This window comes from Microcebus murinus, chromosome 9 (genome assembly GCF_040939455.1).
Source record: "Microcebus murinus isolate Inina chromosome 9, M.murinus_Inina_mat1.0, whole genome shotgun sequence".
Classification (NCBI taxonomy): domain Eukaryota; kingdom Metazoa; phylum Chordata; class Mammalia; order Primates; family Cheirogaleidae; genus Microcebus; species Microcebus murinus.
Genome location: NC_134112.1, coordinates 25,221,032 through 25,242,357, shown reverse-complemented (window position 1 = coordinate 25,242,357; position 21,326 = coordinate 25,221,032). Strand labels below are relative to the sequence as shown.

At 35.7% G+C, this 21,326-nt stretch overlaps 1 non-coding gene and 1 pseudogene across 1 annotated transcript; one reads left to right on the top strand and one right to left on the bottom strand.

Annotated features, from left to right (window-relative positions):
* Positions 1-2,591: 2,591 nt before the first annotated feature.
* On the top strand, positions 2,592-2,722 carry LOC142873193 (small nucleolar RNA SNORA70). The gene has a single exon (XR_012921236.1). It is a non-coding gene; the product is annotated as a small nucleolar RNA SNORA70 (small nucleolar RNA).
* Positions 2,723-20,916: 18,194 nt separating this feature from the next.
* Positions 20,917-21,077, bottom strand: LOC142873094 (uncharacterized; annotated as a pseudogene).
* Positions 21,078-21,326: the final 249 nt, after the last annotated feature.

The window sequence follows — 21,326 nt, the reverse complement described above, 5'->3', positions numbered from 1 at the left end:
AGGAAAAAAAGGATTATAGGAAATGAAGCCTTTGAGTGAACTGTGTTGTTTCTTTTGCATATAAATGAATATGAATATGAATACAGTCAATAGTTAGACTTCTGCCATCTCCTTCCCACTCCCACCCATGCCAGTGACATTTATTTTTGGGGGTGGGGATGTTACTCGGACTAGAATGTCGTCATAAGGTATAAATCCATCATACTCCTGTTTGGGATCAATACTACATATTTACTGTTAATTTGTCATCCTTTCATATGTGTACTTGTTGTAACCTGTAATCCTTAAATTTGCTCTGGAGATTTGGAGATTTCATCAAATCCCCAAGATCAAAAGCCTTAAAATTTTTGTTTGCATTTACATGCAAAGCTTACAAAGTTCTCAAGGGGGAAATGGTAGTAAGAGCATTTTTCAAACCCTTGTTAATTGTTAACTGTCAAAGCCTGACAGAGAAATCTCAGAGGTTTGTTTTAACAGGGGGAAAAACATGACATTAATTTTTAGGTTTCTTAAACTCAATGGTGAACATGAACAATATTTTTTCTCATCAGCTCACTTAAAATATAAGTGTAAATGTTAGTCAAAGCTAAAATTGCATATAAAAACATCAACTTGTTTTCTCTCTCTGAAAGACAGATGTAGAACCTGCCTTGAGGATCATAATTAAGGCAAACTAAGTGGGGAAACTGGTATTTTGGGAACATTATTTTAAATCGCTCAAGTCCTCAAAGAAACTTTCAGTAACAGCTGTTACTTTGATCATCCTAATACTGTTGAAAAATAATATATAAAATTAGACTACTGTATATCCCCCAAATTAGCAATGAGCTGAAAGATAGAGATATAAATCACATTTTTTAATCTGCCTGTCTTACTTCGGTATAACTTAATTAAAAATGAAACCATCTGAAACGACAATGTGAAACCAACTCAATAAAAAGACTTAACTATTCAGCATTTGAGAACACAATTTAAGCATACTATAAAGTGTATGTGTTTATTAATACATTACTTTATACATTATTATTGTATTTCTATAAAATAAAAATGAATTAATCATTTATAAAAACAATCAAAATTCACTTTAATTGGCTGATTTTCTAAATACCTATTTTTTTAAACCTCATTCATATGATAAAAGATGAGAATTATTATATGAATAACTATCAAAAAAACCTCAGACTTTTTAGTAAGTCTAATATTATAGTTCACATTTGGTCTATACCCCCACACTAATGATCCTAGATAAGAAGACATTCTCTGTATGCACAGGCTTCAGAACTGGCAGGATTTTTACAGTAACTGATCATCTTCCACCTTAAAATATTCCATGATAATGATGGTTCTACCATTTTTTTATCTGTAGATTAAGCTATTTAAAAAATTAATACTACCAAACAAAGCATAAAGATGATTTTTTAAAAAATCATTTTTGTTCTGGTTTGGTTTAGAATAGTATACCCAGAAATATTTACGTCCACTTAGGAGGTAATAAAAGGTGGCACAGAATTTTGCATAGTTTACTTTCTAGTATTTTCTGTATATAATAGGTACTGCATATTCTAACAGTTCCCATTTTACATTTCCTGAAGAGATTGAATCAGTGCAATTTCATGTCTACAGATTTTTAGTTTCTAACATTCAATGACTAAATGATCAGTGACAACAGTTATAAATTGTGCTTTTAGGAAGAATAACTGTCCAAAAGGAGCTCATTTAGCAGCTTACTTTCTGTGTGAATATTTATCATTTACTTTCTTTTCTTAAAAAAGAATGTTTATTGCAATTAGTAGAAATATTTTTATCATTTCCGTTTGTTTTTCTCTGATTGCCCAGAGCGGTAACATTATTCTTGGAAATGCCAGTCAGGGGAAGGAGAGCACTTCCAGGAATATAACCACAATGAAGTGATTTGGCCTAAATACAGGCATTTTAATTGAGTGCATGTAGACACAGAACATTTCTTAAAAGCAGTGTGAATATCAGTCTTCTCCAACTGCAATTTCAAATTAAGATGCTATTGAAAATTTTCAGGCCAATTTCCTTTACTAGCTTTTCTATTTTAATCTTCTGTAGGATGAAGGGGTAGGGAGAAGATGCATACAAAAACTCTAAAAATGCTAATAATTTTACCCCAATTATTCTTTTCTTTTAGAATTTGCTGTAACCCATATACACTCTTCTCTGAGAAAAGGTAACTACACTGATTTAAGTTTATAACAGGGATCATAAGAAAATATTTTTCAGCATTTTGGAATCTTCAGAGCCAATCAGGCACTAAATTTACTACCGGTGGTTGTGAGGGGCAAAAATGCAAAAGAAGACCCTCTTCTCTGTACTTCTACAGTTCAGTGATATTTTAGGTACATAATATAATCCTGTATAAGATGTGAATCCCTGAAATTCAAATAAATTATATGCAATTTAGCTTCAACATTAGCTGAATTTTAATGTATTATATTCTTGGAAAATCAGCTGTTGATATAGAGCTACTCTCAATTATATGAATATTTTAAATACCAGGACACTATTTCCTAACTTCCTCTTAGAGTTAATGTTAGTAATAAAACGCTCCTTAAAAGTTTGGTATCCTGCAGGCAATTAAGCTGACCATACTCCTTTCCCCATGGGGGCCTGGTGTGCAATGGCTGCAAACAGCAGCCTCCTTGGTAGTGTATGCAGCCTGTGGCTTGTATGGGTTGCTAGGACCTTGGAGACAGTCCCCTCTGATATATGTCCATGTGTCAGACCTTGTGCTGTTCCCAGTCCACGCTCCAGACAGGTATGCATGGTGCCTTTGGAAAGCCCCAGGGCGCTGTGGCCAGGATTCACGTTGGCCAAGTCATCATGTCCATTTGCACCAAACTGCAGAACAAGGAGCATGTGATTGAGGCCACACACAGGGCCACGTTCAAGCTCCTGGCTCACAGAAGATCCAGATCTCAAAGAAGTGGGGCTTTACCAAGTTTAATGTGGATGAATTTGAAGACATGGTGGCTGAGAAGTGGCTTGTCCCAGATGGCTGTAGGGTCTAATTCATCCCCAACTGTGGCCCCCTGGACAAGTGGCTGGCACTGCACTCATGAGGGCTTCCACTGTGCTGCCACCTCAGTCTTGCCCACCAATAATCCTACTTCCTGTCCAAAAAAACAAAAAATAAAAGTTTGGTAGTTTGTATTCCCCTAAAATTCTTCTTTTTCCACTATCACTTTAATGTATTTCTTGAGATGCTGCATCTAATTGAGATTATCACTCTCCTTATACCATGATGCCTGAGATTCTTCTCCAATTAGCCATAGAATTTATCAGAGCCCTTTATAAAGCTCCTGATTATAAAGATTCCAAATAGTATTAAATATCAAGCACACCAAAGTTTGGCTCACAGGAATACACCAAAGAGTAAGCAAATTAATCAGCTTTACTACCCTAAGATAATAAAGGATAAAACAAATAGATTTTCCTTTCTGTTTACCCTTGGTATCCCAGCTCTATATTTTGAATGAATCCTTCAGCACACTACTAGTAAGGACAAAGTTGGGATCTAAGAGCTATTGAGATCAAATCTAAGATTTTTTTTCCTCCCTAATACCTCCCTTGAAAACAATGTAAAATGATTCTTGTTCTGAGAATGAAGACTAACTAATCACCCAGAGAAAACCTGTTTTGTTCCTGTATGTGCGTCTATGAGGGTGGAAGAGTGCTAGCAGGGTTAAGGGAGGACGAAGACAAGAGGCCCTATGGTGGGGTGCTACCTAGCAACATATAATCTCAAGAATCCAGAATCGAGCTGTCCTGCATTTTGTGCTGTGTACACAATTTTGACAGTTGCTCTGTATAACTGTCTCACAAGACTTAAATTATGCGCTAACTATAGATGTATTAGTTTCCTACGGTTGCTATGACAAATTACCATAAATGTAGTGCCTTAAAAAAACTGTTATGAACTGAATGTTTATGTCCCTCCCCAAAATTCATATGTTAAAATGCTAATCCTCAATGTGATAGTACTTGGAGATGGGGCCTTTGGGAGGTAATTAGGTCAGGAGGGTAAAGCCCTCATGGTGGGATTAGTGTCTTTATAAGAAGAGACCTGCTCTCCACCAGGTGAGGCTACAAAAAGAAGACAGCCATCTGCAAACCAGAAAGTAGCCCCTCATTAGACACGGGATCTGCCAGGACTTTGATCTTCAACTTAAATCAGTTTCATTGGGTTAAAGACAAGGTATCAGCAGAACTCGTTCTTTCTGGAGATTCTGAAGAACAATCTGTTTCCTTGCCCTTTTTTCAGCTTCCAGGGGCTGCTTGTATTACTTGGCTTATGGCCCATTCCTCTATCTTCAAAGCCCATAACTGCTTCTGTTACCATCACATGGCCCCTCTCTCTTTCTCTCTACCTCCTGCATACCTCTTAAGGACTGTTGTGATTACATTAGGCCCTTACTGACGATTCAGGATAATCTCCCATCTCAAGATTCCTAATTTAATCACATCTGCAAAGTCCCTTGTGTCACAGATTCCAGGGGTTAGGGTATGGACATATTTGGGGACCATTACTCAGCCTACCAGATACTAGGGGTATCTGGCCTACTGATGAGGCTATGGGAAGTGAGCAGGACCTTCCCATATGCTTGACTCTAAAGCTCTATCAACCACACATACATAGCTCTGAGGGTACAAGAGGCAGAGCCTGGCACAGACATTTTCTATCTTCATAATTCATGGTAATAAATGATGGCATAAGAGGAGCTATGCAGAAAAACAAGGCATATTTGAGCCTAAATGAAACTCAGGTCAGACAGAATATTTTATAATGTAGTGCAATTATTGTAAAAGTGGTGTTTTAATCACAATGTCTACTAAAAGAAGAACTTAATCTTAGGAGAAAAATGAGGTATAGCTCTGATTATTTTAAGGATTAAATGAGAAAATTTATGTAAGACACTAAGAATAGTGCCTAACACTTAGTAAATGCTCAAAAATGTTAATTATTATGATTTCTTCCAATACTCAGAGATAAAAAAAAAAAAACACTTTTTCTCTTAGCTTGCAATGATGAATCCACATATAGTTCATTCCTTGTCAGAAAAGCACTTGCATTTCTACCCCCAAAGAGGGTGCTGACACTGAGCTAAAGGAAATCTCAGAAGACAACCTTCCCCAGTAGACCACCAGCACGATCTTTGACGTGCTTTTCTTTCTTGAGATGACCTCCTTTTCCTGGGTTAAAGTTGAGTAGCCGGGCATTAGCTGCTACTTAGAAAAGTGCTGAGTGGCTGATGTGTGCTGTCAGCAATGTGGGAGGCCAGCCAGAGAATGTCTGCACGGCCCCTCCCTCTCCATTTGTATTTGGCAAAGACTTACACTGTGATGCTTCGGAAGGTGAGAAGTAATGAAAATACATAGTTCTTTCAGCCATATCATCCACTCACATAAAACGCCATCTTCCCAATATTTCTTTGAACTAGTAGAAACAACAAAGAAAATGACATACAGAAACCATCTGAAGGGAAATCTAGTTATTGCAGGCAAATTTAAGAATCAGTCTCTTTCCTATTCTTCTAACTGACCTGTAGAAGGTTAAATGGTACCTTTTCCCCCTCCATAAAAAAGGTAGTCATAATTATTCAATAAAAACTGCAAAAAATATGCATCTATATCAACAAACAGGTAAATAATGGTTGATTTATCTTTGGGAGTCTTACTTTGCTCTGACCTAACACAGTTTATGTTCATCACTGGGGTTGATGGACTTGACTTTCTCCTCCTCCCTTCACCATTTTGAACCCAAAAAAGTCCTTTTTCCTTACTATCCACATTCGTTTGTGAAAATCTTGTGACATTTTCCAGCAAAGGCGGGAAAAGGCAGCCACCCCTCAGGTCAGACTTATTCATAGAGCTCGTTCTTCTAAAATCTTTTTCTGTTCTCTCAGAAGTCATTTCTAGTTTCCTACCACTCTGGCAGCCAAGTCCTTTGGTACTCTGGTTTGCCTCCAGGGCATTACTTCTCAGTCTTGCTTTCAATTCGATTTGTTTCTTATGTAAGATAACAATACAGGCAGAAAGAGTTTTTTTGTGGGTTTTTTTTTAAAACCTCACTGTGAAATGCTCCTTAAGTATTTGACAAATGAGACTAGCCTTGTTAAAATGTTTTTTCCTCTAAATGATATTGAAGGAAACATCTAAATATTCACATCTTAACAAGCAAGAATTACAGAATGGTTCAGAAGCATAAGACTTGGTCTTCTTAGTAAGAATAATGACTTCCTATTATCTGAACAATTATTACTTGCAGATGACCAATGCAAATATTTTGATTAAGGATTAGATGCAGATAGAGAGCTGAAAAAAAGGATGAGAAGATCAGGTCATAAAAATACTAAAGAATTTTAAAGGTGCGGATTAGAGTTTACTCTTCCAGGTTATCAATTCAGGGAAGGTTTGGGACATGGTAAAAGGCCTCTGTATGAATTATTATTCTTTTAGAATATCATATATAGGGATTAACCATCTAACCCAAACTCAGACACAGAAGGATGAATCATAAGGGAGGGGGGAATTATATATATATATGAAAATGTCAAAGTTTAATGTACAAGGGGGAATTAATAAATAAGAAACTTAGAAGGAAAAAGTAAGCAGGACAATATTTATTATGCCAGTTTAAAGACTAAAATCTATTAATATTTCCTGCCCAAGGCTTCAAAATTGTTCTCACTCTCCTGTGATCTTCTAGCCTCAGACAATGAGATTATACATACACATACAATCATCCAGTGAGACAATTGGGTTACATATACCATTTTTCTACTTCCTCTAGGGCTTCCTAGCATTGCTTGAAATCTAATAGGAACAGAATATTATGAAGGAAAATGAGTCTGTACAGTCCACTTCAGACTTAATTTCATACAATGTATTTAAAATACTCCTATAATTTACTTGAATATCTATGTCCACTAGATAATAAAGAGAACGAGTAGTATGTATCAATAAAGACACAGCAAAGAAATTGGCACCCCCAGCCCTGACTCCTAGTGGAGTCAACAAACTGCATGGCAAATCATGACTATCTCTCTGCCCTTGCATGGCAAACCTCACACTGAATAATCTTTCTACAATATTAATATATATTATAAAACACTGGATGTGTAAACCTGATTTCTTAAATAAAATGGCCACAACAGCCTATAGAAAGTATCCTGATCAAGGCTAGCCCTACCCCCCTCCCCTACATAGTCCCAATATTAAAGCTTTTCCAGCCATATCTCACAGCACTTGCCTATAGAAACTCTTCATTCCAGCCAGACTAACATACTCCCCATCCTATGCATATCTCCTTTGGGTGATCCTGGATCATCAAGCCACTACAATAATGATGGTTGGATGTCAGGGGCAGACGATGTTGACTGCCTGGCAGGTAGTGTCTACAATGTGGATATGCTGGACAAAGGGATGATTTACATCCAGACAGGATGAAGCAGGAGATTTCATCATGCTATTTGGAAAGATTGCACAATTTAAAACTTATGAATTACTTATGTCTAGAATTTTCCATATAATATTTTTGGACTGCAATTGACTGTGGACAACTGAAACTGAGGAAAGCAAAACTATGGCTAAGGGGACTACTGTATTTGAAACAGAGGAAATTGGCTACATGAGTGATTGAAGAGCTAAAATGCAAACTGAGAAAGTCGGAAATAAGCCAAAGCAGGAAGCCACTGCACTATCACCCCTAACCTGGAAGGCCAAGGGAGGAGGCAGTGTTACTGGAGCCTACGGAGCACAGTCCCTTCACAGAAGCTGTAACCACAGCTGGAGACCAGAGGAGCCACAGGCTTCTTAAGAGTTGCTGCCCAAGGCAGAGAGGGACTGAAAGAAATACGGGGGCTTCTTCCTTCCTCTTGTCCTTTACTATCCCACTTCCATTCAGAAGCCAGGGAAATACAGCCTGCAAGCAGTCTGTCCTCTTGTAATACAGGCCAAGCAGGGGAAAGATGGGGAATGAATCTAGGCCAATCAGGTCTATACAATAAGCTGCATGTACAATTAAGTCTGGGCAGAACCAGCAGATTGATAAGGTCTTTTTATTTGGAATTTTCAAAACCTTTTTTATGGCCGGGCGCTGTGGCTCACGCCTGTAATCCTAGCTCTTGGGAGGCCGAGGCGGGCGGATTGCTCAAGGTCAGGAGTTCAAAACCAGCCTGAGCAAGAGCGAGACCCCGTCTCTACTATAAATAGAAAGAAATTAATTGGCCAACTGATATATATATATAAAAAAAAATTAGCCGGGCATGGTGGCGCATGCCTGTAGTCCCAGCTACCCGGGAGGCTGAGGCAGAAGGATCACTCGAGCCCAGGAGTTTGAGGTTGCTGTGAGCTAGGCTGACGCCACGGCACTCACTCTAGCCTGGGCAACAAAGCGAGACTCTGTCTCAAAAAAAAAAAAAAAAAAAAAAAAAAAAAACCTTTTTTATAAGCACTTTCTGTGGTAAACATGAATGCTCATTCCCATTTCATAAGGTTGAAATAGGGAGAGCTGTTTGCATGAGATCTCAAAGAAGGTAAGTTACAGAACTAGAGAAAGGACAAGTATCTGTTTTATTTGCAGCATTGTTTTCTGCTGTTTCATATGTTCTCCATTTTAATTATGCACAGGGTCACTGACAAAAGTTGAAACAAAAACTGGAAGCATCGTATCTTGTCCAATAAAACCATTCTTCTGCCAAACTTAGCTTTGGAAGAGAGTGGTTTGACTGTTGCTTATAAAGTCAAGATTTGTTCTGAACAAAGCTACACATTCTAACAAAGAAAACAAATAAAAACTACAAACAGAAAAGCCAACATTTTATAGTTTCTGCTGATGTTCAGACACTTGGGAGGCAGGCAGCCAAGACTCAAAAGGAAACATGTCATAAATAAACAGGCAGAAAAATGCAACAAACATTTAGCAACTTTTGAGACTATGTCTTGTCCTTTTGGGACTCTTATAGCATCTTAAAGGGTATTTCTATTACTAAAAGTACCCTAGAAATTGGGGAGACCCCCGGGGAACACAATTGCTTCTCACTCTATGTCTTGTGTTACTGGATCAGTTGGGTTCTGGCTGTTTCAGTGATACTTGGAGAATCTTGGAAAAATTTAGAAGCTCCTGTAGTTGGGGTTGAAATAGCAGGTCTCAGACGACTCCTCTTGTCTGTAGCTACCTGCTCTCTGCTCTCCTTTGTTCCCATGGAAGCAGGACAAAAGGAAATTTTATTGTTCCAAGGACACTGGAACACTATAAATTCATAGTACAGCTTTGAAAAGCTATTAGGTTTCTAGTGCTAAACCAGGGGGCGGGAGTCATGATGGCGGTGATAAGAAAATAACCTCGAGGAAGACAGGGAGCATGTTTTACACTTTCTCTTTCTGAAGTAATATGTATCTATTTCTGAAAGAACTTTAAATTAACAGTGATTATAGCAAGGTTGTAGGATACAAGGTTAAAATACAAAAGCCAATTGCTTTCCTATACACCAGCAATGAACAAGTGGAATTTGCAATTAACAACACAAAACCATTTATATTTGCATCCTAAGAATTAAATACTTAAGTATAAATCTTACAAAATACGTACAAGATCTATATGAGAAAAACTACAAAACTCTGATAAAAGAAATCAAAGAAGAAATAAATAAATGAAGAAATATTCCATGTTCATAGGTAGCAAAACTCAGTATTTTTTTATACTGATTATCAGTGTGTAGAAACTCAGTATTTTTAAGATGTTAGTTCTTCTAAACTTTATCTATAGATTCAATGCAATCTCAATCAAAATCCCAGCAAACTATTTTATGGATGTTGACTGATTCTAAAGTTTATACAGAAAGGCAAAAGACCCAAAATATCCAACATACTATTGAAGGAAAAGAACAAAGTTGAATGGCTGACACTACCCAACCTCAAGACTTACTATAAAGCTACAATAATCAAGACAGTATGATATTTGTGAAAAAATAAACAAATAGATCAATGGAATAGAGAATAGAGAACCCAGAAATAGACCCACATAAATATAGTCAAATCACCTTTGACAAAGAAGCAAAGGCAATATAATGGAGAAAAGATATCTTTTCAACAAATGGTGCTGGAACAACTAAACATCCACATGCAAAAAAATGAACATAGATGCAGCCCTTATACTCTTCACTAAAATTAACTCAAAATGGATCACAGACCTACATGTAAAATGCAAAACTATAAAACTTCTAGAAGATAACATAAAAGGATATCTAGATAACCTTGGGTTTGGCAATGACTTTTTAGATATGACACCAAAGGCACAATCCATAAAAGAAAGAATTGATAAGCTGGTCTTCATTAAGATTAAAATTTTCTGCTTTGTGAAAGACACTTTCAAAAGAATGACAAAATATTTGTAAAAGACATATCTGATAAAGGACTATTATCCAAAGTACACAAATAACTCTTAAGATTCAACAATACGAAAACAACCAATTAAAAAATGGGCCAAAGATCTTCACAGACACCTCACCAATGATGACATAGAGATAGCAAATAAGTATATGAAAAGATGCTCCACGTCATATATCATCAAGGAAATGCAAATTAAAACAACAATGAAATACCACTATGCACCTATTAGAACAGCCAAAATCCAAAACACTGACAACACCAAATGCTAACAAGAATGTGGAACAACAGAAACCTTCACTCATTGTCATTGAGAATGCAAAATAGTACAGCCACTTTGGAAGACAGTTTGGCAACTTCTTACAAAACTAAACATAATTTATGATCCAGTAATCATGCTCCGTGGTATTTACCCAAAGGAGTTAAAAATTTGTGGTCCACACAAAAACTGGCCCATGGATGTTTACATCCACTTTATTCATAATTGCCAAAATCTGGAAGCAACCAAAATGTCTCCAGTAGATACAGAATAGAATAGGTAAATAAACTGTGGTACACTCAGACAATAGAATAATACTCATCACTAAAAAGAAATAAGCTATTAAGCCATAAAAAGACACAAAAGAAACTTAAATGCTTATTATTAAGTTAAATAAGCCAATCTGAAAAGGCTATATACTTTAAGATTCCAACTATATGGTAGTCTGAAAAAAGCAAAGCAATGGAGACAGTTAAAAGATCAGTGGTTGCCAGGGGTTAGTGGGGAGGGAGGGATGAATAGGCAAAGCACAGAGGATGTTTAGGGCAGTGAAAATACTCTGTATGATACAATTAACATAATGGTGGAAACACATCATTTTACATTTGCACAACCCCATAGAATGTCTAACACCAAGGGAGAACCCTAACGTAAACAGGCTTTGAGTGATAATAATGTGTCAATGTAGGTTCACCAATTGTAATAAGTGTACACTCCGGTGGGGGCTGCCAGTAATGGGGGAAACTATGTATGTGTAGAGGCAGGGGCTATATGGGAAATCTCTGTACTTTCCTCTCAATTTTGCAATGAACCTAAAATGCCTTTAAAAATTAAGTTTTTATTTTTTAAAAAATGAAATTAACAGCAGTGTTGCAACCCCAAACTGTAATGCTGATCTAGTATAATTAGAGCTCTGTTACTCCAAATATAGTCTTCTCAAATAATGGATTTAGAACATACAGTTTAGAGAGAAAATGATGATGAAAATAAGGAGACATGAATAACATTTATGTCTCTCAAGATATTTTTCAATTTAACTTCAGAACCACTGAACACCAATGCAAATTCTATAGGACTTCAGCTCTATAGATGGAAGTAGCAATCCTGCTGAGTGCAAGAATTCATTCAAATTAAAGCATACAGGTTTTCCATCTTATTATATACAGATGTAGGTTAATTTTATTTCATCTAGCCAAGAGTAGTTTTTTATGTTTATCAATATCATTATGTCTGTTTTATAAAATTCATCCAACTGCAAATCAATCACTTTAACAAGTGGTTGTTAAGCTTAAACTGAACAATTAAACCCAAAGTAAACTGCCTTTCAATTCACGAATAAAAGCTTTATTAATAAAAGTCTTTTGAAAGGATACAAAAATCACCACTACTTCATTATCTTTTTTTCCTGGAGCACTTCCTAAAATGAATAACAGCCTCATTTGCATTTGCAAACAGGAAACTCTGCAAGTTATACTGAGAGCAAAGCTTAGTTTTTAGGTCAGTTGCTAAAAAATATTTTAGAACATGCATTACTTCAGCATTGCAGTATTGGCTAAAAGAGCTTTAATATGCAAGACAGGATGTAAGATGCTTAGCTGATCCAAATGCCAGTCTATGGATTTGAAAGACTAAAGATCACATCACTAGAAGGTTGACAGAAGTGACACTTTGCAAAGTGCCAATGATTTATGCCAATGTCTTGCTTGATGATACTGTTATAGACAGCACTGTCATTAAAAAGCCCCTGCTGACTTCCTTCTACATTTATGGTGCACAAATTATAGGTGAGCCCAAAGATCGAACCCTCCCTGCCTTTTAGATTTCAATGACCATGTTACTTCTCATTTAGACTAGTTATTACATGTACACTCCTTCTTTCTACTTGCTTCTTATTTTGTCTATAAACAGCAATGAGAAGGGAAGGAATGAAAAAAAAATTGAAAGTTATAAACATATTCCCTGGAAGGGAAGCTCCCACGATCATAAACTAGAAGGGATATTTTTTAAGTCTCAAAAGTCTTTCACAATCTGCTCTTATTATGAAAAAAAAATACCAAACACAGTTTTTAAAGAGCATATTTGAAAGCAAAGCTCTGGAGTAAACTGTCAGGATTGCTACAGATTAACTTTTCCTCACAGTGTGGTGACCTGAGCATTTCTAAAACAATTCCTCAAACAGTAAAGAAAAGATGAGATTATCCTCTGAAATGCTTAATTTAAAATATTCTCTGGTAAACTTCTGCCTCAAATGTTAATATACAAATATTTGTTTTGTTACAGTTTTTAAAAATACAGCAGTCCACTTACTTGAGGGCCATACATTCCAAGACCCCCTGTGGATGCCTGAAACTGCAGATAGTACCAAATCCTATACATACTATGTTTTTTCCTATATAAATGTATATATGTATAATAAACCTATGATAAAGTTTAATTTATAAATTAGGCACAGTAAGAGATTAACAACAATAACTAATAATAAAATAGAACAATTATAACAAACATGCCAGCATCACTAGTCCAGCACTTTGGGGCCATTATGAAGTAAAATAAGGGTTACTTGAACTTAAACACGGCAATACCACAAAAGTCAATCTGATAACCAAGATGATTACTAAGTGACTAATGAGCAGGTAGTAGATACATTGTGAATACCCAGGATAAAGGGCTGGATGGAGCAGGAATGGTGCCAGATTTCATCACCTACTTAGAAAAGCATACAATTTTTTAATAAAATTTAAGAATTATTTATTTCTTGAATCTTTTAAATGGTATTGTTTTAATATTTTATTTATAGAAACCAATCATTTTGTCTTGTATTTGGGAAACACACTCCAACTTTTGTGAAGTATCCTTAGTTTACTAAAGCTAAGTTTAAATTAAAGGAACTAGCTGTTGTTTCTTCTTAAGAAGTATTACAATAGTATTCAACTTTTTTCCTGAAAAAAATGTCACACAAGCCCAGAAACATTTATATGTGCTTAATTTGTTTGAAATGACTACTTTTAGTTTCTTTATATCTTTACCTAACAAGAAAATAGATGACAGTATAAAAAGAGACTGTAACAGAGTAGTCACCCCTCCTCCCATAGTTATGGAATCATAAAATTGAGAGTGGGGAATGGCCTGTGAAAAATTAGCAAAAATATTTTTTGTCTCCTTAAAACATCCTCCACTTCTTTTTGAGAACTAAAACCTGTACCCCTGCCTCAGGCCAGTGGTTGGGAGGGCCAGGAAAACGTCTTTTGTTCTTCCTGCTACAGAAGATGGCTCAGCTCTGACCTAGCGATGAAGGTCCTGGGATTGTCTTCAGCGGGAGATGGGACAATTAGAATCATCAACAATAGTTGAACAGCAATTGCCTCAAGCGGACAACCCACCTTCTAAAAGCTCTGTGTTTCTGCTTATTATTAGGACAGTGGCGTTTCAGACAGGAGTCTCCATCCTCTTCCTTTGCTGGCAAAGTAATAAACTTCTCTTCTCTTTTTCTTCTCCTCAAACCATTTGTTCTCGTTCTTCTGATGCGGCCTTGAGGACAAGTACCAGGCTTTCGGTAACAAGACTTAATTTAAGATTTAATTGCAACTCTATTACTATTTATATTTTATTGTGTTGGTGTTGGTGGTGTTCTTTCCTTAGTGTGTTATTAAATATAGACTTATATCAATTAGAGTTCATATAATACTTTAAAAGTTGAATTTTTTCTAAATGAAAATCATCAAAGATGAAATTTGTTGAAAACTAAAGTTTGTAAGAGTTAATTTTTTGAATAAAAAAAGATGAAATAGAAAGGTCAACCTAAGATAACCACACAACAGCATTAAATCAAGATTTACTGTTTAGAAAACCAACCACGTTGAGTATTATTAATAAAATATACATTACCTTCTGTATACTGGGACAACAGAGGCTAACAGCAAGGAAGTGAAATAAATCTGCAGCCAAATGGATGGAGATTTAGAAAAAGCTCCATCCCACATGGATACCAATGTCCACTGGAAAGCTGAGACACCTAACCAAGCTGGCTGATTGGCTATACATATCAGAATAGGACAGGTAGACCAGCATGCTGTAAGGGTGATGGTAGTGGGGGCGAATGTTGAATGGTTGCTCCAAAATAAGTGTTATTAACATGTTTAAGTTTTAATTATAAAAATAGTACATTAATATATCCTTTTTATTTAAAAAAAAACTGTTAAACATAACTAATAAAGCTAACATTCACATCAACCCTTTGGACATTCCAGACCTTTAAAAACACATTCACATAATAAAAATGACCTAAATGCCAACCAACATAGGAGAATGGCTAAACCTAGTATGGTATATACATACCAGGAAGTAATATGCAACTTTAGAAATGACATAGATTTTTTTATATACTAACATAGAAAGACGTCTAAGACATATTGCTGAGTCAAAAACACAAATTACAGGCTGGGTGCAGTGGCTTATGTCTGTAATCCCAGCACTTTGGCAGGCGGAGACAGGATAATTGCTTCCAGCCAGGAGTTCAAGACCAGCCTGGGCAACAAAGCACGACAGCCTGGGTGACAATGAGACCCTGTCTCTAACAAACAAACAAACAAAAAAACAAATTACAGAATAACATTTACTTTATGATATCATTTATATAAAATATGTCATTCATATAAAATAATATTAATACCCATTCTTAGCTATCTTCTTGTGGATCCTAGTAACTATGTTTGAGCCCATCTTTGGCACATAATCATGGATCATCTTTTGATGTGCTTTCTAGTGTCTTACACTATTAGTTAATTTTTAATTTGAGTGTACTTTGCAGAACCATCCATAGCATCAAGTTTGCACACAATAACCGCTCAGTGAATACTATTTACATAAATACTTTTACACCTAATAAGACTGATGGTAAAGCTATAGTTCTTGTAAGTTTACTTCAATAGGCTTAGAGTAATGTGAGATTCAGCATAAATTTTATTCTTCTTTTAATAAAAGAAAAGTAATAACATTTTTGTTTTATAACCTTCACAGTTTTCATAAATACAGATATGTATGTATCTGCTGGTCCATTTCCCATTTACTGATAATTAGTAACTTTTTATAGTACTTAGTAAAAACTTTTTGGTGTTTTTTTACTTATTTTATTTTCTATGTTTCATATTCACTATATGGCCTGGGAGAAAAGAGTGTTGGCTTTAAAAATTCTCAGATTGATAATTTTATTCCTCCTTCAAAGTCTTTGTCTATCAGTTAAAAGAAAACATACCCTTTACTTTGTCTAAGCTAAGGTATATTTTCACTGTATCCATCAATAAATGTTACCCAATCTAATATAGAATTTGAATTAAGTCATGTGGTGTGGTTTTTGCTTTATGAAAACATCTTACTGCTTTAAAAAAAACACCCCAGTTTGTTCCTTCCTGCTGTAACAATTCATACTTGTAATTATTCTTTTAACTTAAAGAAAGACAAGAGAATGTTGTGCTTTGTATCTAACATCTATAAAACCTACAATCAGTAAATTTCACCATGTAATAATTGTAGATAATCTGAAAACATGAAGTGATGCATTGGTAATCTAAAAGGACAATAAAGGTTACATTAAGTGATCAAATTTTAGTTCTGTTATAAATGGATCATCTGCCAAGGAATCTCTGAAAATAATCCTCAAGTTAATTTTTTTCTTTCTTTCACATCATAACCTTAGCTATAATCTGGCGTCAGTCTAATTTCCCAGTTGTATTTCCAACTATACCCCCAAATACATCACATGCTCCAACCATACCACATTTCTCACTTTCTGAGAAATCCCCGCCCCCAAAAGAGTCTTGGCACATGTTATTCCTTCTGCCTAGAATGCCTTCCCTATTGTTTTATGACAAAGTCCCATGGATCCTTTAAGTCCTACCCTTGATGCTACCATTACAATGAAGCCTTCCCTATCTCCATCAAGCAAAGTAAGTGACCACATGCTTTGCACTTTTTTCCTTAATATAATTTACCTTATGGTACTGTGTTTATCTGTTTTTAGATTCTGAGTTTCTTGACAGTAAGGACTGTGTTTTCTTTATATTTGTATTTCCAGAAACTAATTATAGCACCTACTTCAAATAAGTGCTCATAAAATGTTTATGGAATTAATGAATTTCTTTTCATGGTTTCCTCTTGCCACCCAAAACAGAACCCCATGTAATTGTCCCAGATCACTTATGTCTGCACAGGAAGCACAAGCCATTTGGTGGCTACAAACAGAAGATATAGAACGACCCAGCAAACCAAAGGGGCCTAAATGGACACTACTGGGAAGTCTGTCTCAGCCAGTGTAGAGGAAGTCCATAAAAATAATTTGTTTCCTTCAAAATACATTTCTCTATAACACAAAGGGTCTCAGATAGCTGATAGCCTTTAAAACAGAATTCTTTATTCCAGATTACATAATTGGCATGAAAAAGAAAATGACCTTGAGATATTAATCTAAAAAAATGTAAGTTTTCTTATGCTTAAAAAAAATAATGGAGAAAACTAAACTAAGGAAGGGAGCCGAGAAAAGAAATCTCAAGTTATCTGGAAATTAAAGAAGGTATTTCAACTTTTTAGATTGCCTAAGAACAAAATGCAATCAAAGTAACAGAAACAGGCCCCTTTTTTCCTCTTGTGTAGTCCACTCTTAATAAGAATATAAATAAGTAGTCTTCTACACTAGTCAAATTAAACCTTTCAGTAGCTTGAGCACAGCGAGCTAAAAGTTGACTATCTGCTTTATTCCTGCTGTGAAAATTGATTATATAAATTGGAGTTATCTTGTCATACCCAATTAATTTTAAGTTAAGAGACCAGAGAAAGAAAAGTAAAAGCACTTGGGGCACAAGCATCTGCCCAGGAATTATCTCACAAACCAGTTGCTGAAAAGACCTGCTATAACCTTAAGACCAGCTTTACCTAGTAGCCACTGAAACGAACTGCCGTAACTCTTAACACTAGTTTTACTTACTGCTGTCGCTCACTAATCAGCTTGCCCACTCTCAACAACTTCCACAGTACCAATCAAGTTTTCTTTAATAATAATAGGTAAGTTTTCTCTTTCTAATAAAACCCCAACCTTTTCTCTTATTTTCCCCCAGACATACTGAAGACCATCACGGTCTGTGTGCATGCCCCAAACGGCAAATCTTTTTTCCCAGATAAAACATTTTATTTTGAGATTCTTCTCTGTATTTTATTTGACTTTGACACTGCCTATCAACTATGGGTTCAGATGTATTTGTCTACTACAAGTGTGCTCTAAGATCTTCAGAAATATTTGGGAATTCTGCTCTCATCTATAAACAGGTATTTAAGGAGCACCTCTGGAAAAAGCATTTCATGAATTTATTGAAAGGTTAGTAGCAGAGTCATGAGCAGGCTGATTGACTATAAAAACTAATGAAGTTTAATCTTCTATCACTGTGTTTATATGGTCATATGCTTTTGCAAAATTTGCAAAAGTAAGATTTTTAACTTCACTTAGGTAAGACTGTTATCTCTTTCCACTCTAACTTTCCTTCCATCACAGTTCCTCTCATGTGAAGGGGTACTGAATTGGCAAAAAACATTTTGAGATACAAAGGGAAGCTAAATTGGTGGTATATGTAGTTTGGGTTTAGTAGGGTATTTATGTGGTTTGCAGTTATTTCCATATAGAAGTGAGTTATTACCAGCTGTTTCCAACCTAAGAATGAGTTTCAGGAATACATTTATTACCACCCATTGTGCTAACTAAGCCAATGTCATAATATGACATGTAGGGCCAGAGGTTGTTTTGCCATATTTGGATAGTATGATGGAGGATACTAATCACTGTTCCTCAATTATGCTTGCACTATGTCTTTGTTTTTGTTATTTCTTCCACCTAGCCTTGCCTTCTCACTTCCTCCAATGAAAATGCTACACATTCTTCAAGTTCAAATCAAATTCCATCTCTTCAATAAAGCCTTCCCACGTATGGAATAAATCTCTCCATCTGTTTTCCATTCTGTTGCTTTTTGTTTGTCTCTCTTTAAAAACAAACAAACACTAGTTGTTTTTTAGTTACTGTGACCATGACTCTCTCTTCTACTCTTCCATTGTAAACTTGTGACGGGCCAGAAAATGTCTTATGTAACTTTATATTTTGCACAGCATTAAACACAGAATCTAAACCAGGGGTCCTCAAACTTTTTAAACAGGGAGCCAGTTCACTGTCCCTCAGACTGTTGGAGGGCCAGACTATACTTTAGAAACAATTATGAACAAATTCCTATGCACACTGCACATATTTTATTTTGAAGTAAAAAAACCAACAGGCAAAAACACCCGCTTGTGGCCTGCAGGCCGTAGTATGAGGATGCTTGATCTAAATCATGGTGCCTAGAAAATGTTGATGTGAATTTAATTTTTTGTTAATAATTTGGTCTACTCTTTTGTTAACATGAAGTTGAACATATTTATTTGTCCCATCTGTTATTTCCAATGTCAGAACAGGGCTTCCCCACAAAGATATAGAGATTTTAGAATGTATATATAAACATATATATACACAAATATACATACTCATATCCCTGATATGTAAACAATTAAAAATCTAGTAATCTAAGTCCTAGTGGCTTCATAAAATGAAGTTCTAGGTAGTAAATTAATCTTTGCAAGACTAAGGGCTTAAAAGAAGACAGAAAAAAACATTGAAGGTCGCAATTTGCATATTGATCTAACTGCATGCGTATTCTCTTACAAACATGTAATTAACTTTGCTTTATTGAATTTTGGTTCTAAACCAATTTTATTAGTCATAGTTTCATTGGTAATTTCAGTGAAGTATGAGAAACAGATGTTAGTTAAGAAGATAGCATGTATACTAATCTATGTGGATAACAAATTTAATACGTACCAAATGTATTGCTTTGTTGGCATTGAACTTGATCAATAGCTGTGTTCCATTCTTATATTTCTTAGGGCATGACATATTTTATAGTTAAGACTAAATTTGGTCTAAGGGTTATAATACAGAGAAGATACACAACTGAACCATAACTAGAAACATCATTAAGCCCTTATCTGATATGAGAACAGGAGAATCAATTGCAGTAATACAATCTTCTCTCACTAAGTACTGGAGTTTTACAAAATGTCTATCCCTGTAATCACTGATAGTAGTAAAAAGTGCACTGATTTTGGAATCAGAAGACTTAAACTGAGTCTGGCTGTGCCATTTATTAGTTGTATGAGTCTGAGCAAGATGATTTAACTCTATCAGTTTTCACATCTGTGAAATGGGAATAATGATTGATATTCAATATTATTACTTATTTTTGCCTACCTTTTGGTGTGTTTGAGGAGTTGATGGAACTCATTCATTGATTCATCATATGTTTTTAGTGCCTATTAGATTCTATGCCAGGTAATGGATATCAAAGAAATTTGTAAATTTCAAAGCTCTATAGTAATAAAGGGATTACTTAATTTGAGAAAATATTTGATTTGAAATATTTAATATTGGAGTAAGAAACATAAATGTGGGATTTGGGGGTCTTCTAAACAGAAAAAAAAAAAGACTAGCATTTTAGTTGTTACAAAGCCCTGTCTCCATGGCTTAGGCAAATGACAAACATTTCAGTATTTTCTTCCTCATCTAACACCAATGCTAAACTCACTATACATATGTAAGAAATTTTAAGTGTGTGTGTATGTATGTCTATACATAATATATGCATATTTGTATATGTACGTATATATGCATATATACACACATATATCCAACTGTCATACTCCCGGCTCCAGGACTTGCACATAGTTAAATTCTAAGACAGCTGCTGCCATGGGATTAGGTCTGCATCAGCACTGCTCCAGCAGGAGAGCAAAAGTCAGAGTCACATCCAGGATGCCCTAGGACATCAGCTAATCAAAAGTATTTATGTGATCACTTCTCAGGCTTTTGGCTAAGATCAAGTGCAAAAATATTTATGTGTCTCATCCCTTTGTGCAGTCAGTCCTAAGTGCCACAGAGAAGAAAACATAATGCCTAGCCTTGAACTGCTCCACACTACAGCTGAAAATCAGAAAAGACGCCAAAAAATGTCTTCAGAGAACAGTTAAAGAACAACCCAAATACAAATGAATGCCATTACTTGAAGAAACAGAGAGTTTAAATAAGTTTCCCAAACAAGGTCATAAATCTATGAAGTATCACAGCCAGTTTCAAACCAAAATCTATCTAATTCCAACGCTCTTAACCACTACACCATATAGTAAGTTACGATAGCACTGAAAACTGTAATAATATTATTGGGCATATTTTTTTGAGAATTCTTATTAAGAAATTGTTTTCAAAATTGTTAAGAAAATTCCATTTAGACTACTTCTATGTCCCATTCTTCACTTGATCTTAGCCAAAAGGCCGAGAAGCGATATCTATGTCCCATTCTTAACATATGAAAACCACTGCTATAGATTGAGTACAGAGAGACGAGGCAGTGAAGACGGATCTGAATTGAATCCAACATTGAATTGAAAGAACGCCAAGAGGCTAAGTTAGTAACAGTTGCCAAGATCACTCTCTGCTTCTTGAGAGAACTGAGTGAGCGTAGAGGAAAGAATGCTGTAGCTGGGCGTGGTGGCTCACACCTGTAATCCTAGCACTCTGGGAGGCTGAGGCGGG